Here is a 2,500-nt window from a genome sequence, read left to right on the forward strand (position 1 = left end):
ACCCACTGTCTCTAACACTCTTCCTATATCAATCATCAAAAACTATATCTCTCTCTATCACATAAACACACACACTCTATCTCTCTAACCCTACAGTGTGTGGTTTGTGTGTGTGTAAGTATATCTAAATCTAAGTCTATCTCACCTATCTTCTATATATATATATAATATATAACTCTCACTCTCTGTGACCCATCCACTTATCTATGTCTAAATCACAAAAAACATTCTACAATTCTCTAAGATATATTATAGATCTCTATCACATTAATAATATAATATCACCATCCTACACAAATATCCTTGTTTGATATACATACATCTAAATAATATACACTATCTCACACTAATATATATATAATATAAACTAATCCTATCTCCATTAAAATATAACTCCATATATATATTATATATATGTATATATATACAACTATATACACATATATATTATACATATATATATATATATATATATACATATATATAATATTATATTTATATATACATACATATAAAAATGCCTGTGTGTATATATAAGTGTATAGGTTTAAACATATATATCCCCCTATTTTTTTATAATGCGTACATACGTCCTACAACTCTACAAACCCCTGATTTATAGCGACTTTAATCGCAAGCGTCGAGATCAAAAGAGATCGAGAAGAGATTTAATCCTTAGAATTTTATTCATGGAGGAGATAAAGGAACAATCCCTGCATATCACTTCTATTTACATCTAACCCTCCGGCTTTTTGTCACCTAAGGTTTAATAGAAATATTGTGTGCGTAATATATATATATATATATATATATATATATATATATATTAATATATAGACAATATATAGTCCCTTAATATATATATATGTATTATATATATATATGTTTTTAGATGTGTGTGGCATTATATATGTGTAGTATTATATGATATATATATATATATATATATATATATATATAAATATATATAGAGAGAGAGAGAGAAGAGGAGAGTCGAGGAGAGAGAAGAGAGAGAGAGAGAGAGGAGAGAGAAGAGGAGAGAGAGAGAGAGAGACTGAGAGAGGGAGAGAGAAAGGGCTAAAGAGAGGAGAGGGAGAGAGAGAGAGAGAGAAGGAGTTGGGTGGGGGGGGGGGGGAGAGAGAGAGAGAGAGAGAGAGAGAGAGAGAGAGGAGAGAGAGAAGAGATAGGAGAGAGAGGAGAGAGAATAGAGAGAGAGTGAGGAGAGGAGAGAGAGAGAGAGAGAAAGGACTGAGAGAGAAAAAAAAAACTTGGGCGGCAGAGAGAGGAGAGATGGCGGGAGAGTGGAGAAGAGGAGAAGGGGGGGAGAGAGAGAGAGAGAGAGAGAGAGAGAGAGAGAGAGAGAAAGAAAAGAAAAATGGATAAGAGAGCAGAGAGGAGAAAGGACGAGAGAGAGAGAGAAAACGAAAACGGGGGCGAGGAGGAGAGATGGCGGGAGGGAGTGAGAGAGAGAGACGAAGAGAGTGAGAGAGAGAGAGAGAGAGAGAGAGAGAGAGAGAGAGAGAGAGAGAGAGAGAGAGAGGAAGAGAGAGAAAGAAATGGTGAGCGAGAGAAAGAAAGGGCGAGAGAGAGAGAAAAGAAAAAGGGGGCGAGAGAGAGAGAGATGGCGGGAGAGAGAGAGAGAGAGAGAGAGAGAGAGAGAGTTCACGATCACAAACAGAGAGGGAGAGAGAGTGAAAGAGACGAGGAGAGAGAGAGGGAGAGCTGGCAGAAAGTAGAGAGAGACAGAGGAAGAGAGAGAGACTCAGAGAGAGAGAAAGGACGAGAGAGAGAGAAAAAAAGGGGGCGAGAGAGAGAGATGGCGAAAGAGAGAGAGAGAGAGAGAGAGAGAGAGAGAGAGAGAGAGAGAGAGAGAGAGAGAGAGAAAGAAAGAGAGAGAAGGCGAATGAGAGGGAGAGATGGCGAGAGAGAGAGAGGGGGGGTAGTAAGAGAGAAAGAGATGCGGAAGATGTAGTATATGTAAAGATAGATAGAGAGATAGATGGATAGATAGGTAGATAGCTAGATATATGAATACCTATGTACACGTAGTATACATCAAAGAATAACACCTAGAACTGAGAAAGCATGAATATCCAAATATTAATCTTTATTCCCTTTTGTGTTTTATTCACTCCATCTTTTCATTTTCAGCGAAAAGGGTAGAAATGTGAACAGAACCAGAAGGTGGGGGGGGGGGGGTGTTGGTTTGGTGTGTGGGGGGGGGGGGGGGGGGGGGGGGTGTAGTTCACCTCCCACAAACACCTCTCCCAGAAATGGTACAGGCAAATTCTCAGTTCCAAATAATATTCCTGGTTTAAATTCTAGACCGACACGAAAAAAGGAGGAAAAAGGAAAGGGAAAAAAACGAGTGGAAAAAAAAAAAGATTAAAAAAAAAAAGAATTATCAACTAAGTCCCCCCTTAAAAAAAACTAGGAAAAGGAATATGCAAAAAAAAAACGAGAAGGAAAAATGGTTGCTGAATTGTGATATGAAAAATTT

At 38.0% G+C, this 2,500-nt stretch overlaps 1 protein-coding gene across 1 annotated transcript in view; it reads left to right on the forward strand.

Annotated features, from left to right (window-relative positions):
* LOC147467239 (cell adhesion molecule Dscam1-like) overlaps positions 1-2,500 on the forward strand; it is a 227,399-nt gene that overhangs the window by 211,054 nt on the left and 13,845 nt on the right. The gene's annotated exons all lie outside the window — the stretch shown is intronic.

This window comes from Penaeus japonicus, unplaced genomic scaffold, assembly GCF_977035675.1.
Source record: "Penaeus japonicus unplaced genomic scaffold, GWHDUDI00000001_assembly GWHDUDI00000037, whole genome shotgun sequence".
Lineage (NCBI taxonomy): Eukaryota > Metazoa > Arthropoda > Malacostraca > Decapoda > Penaeidae > Penaeus > Penaeus japonicus.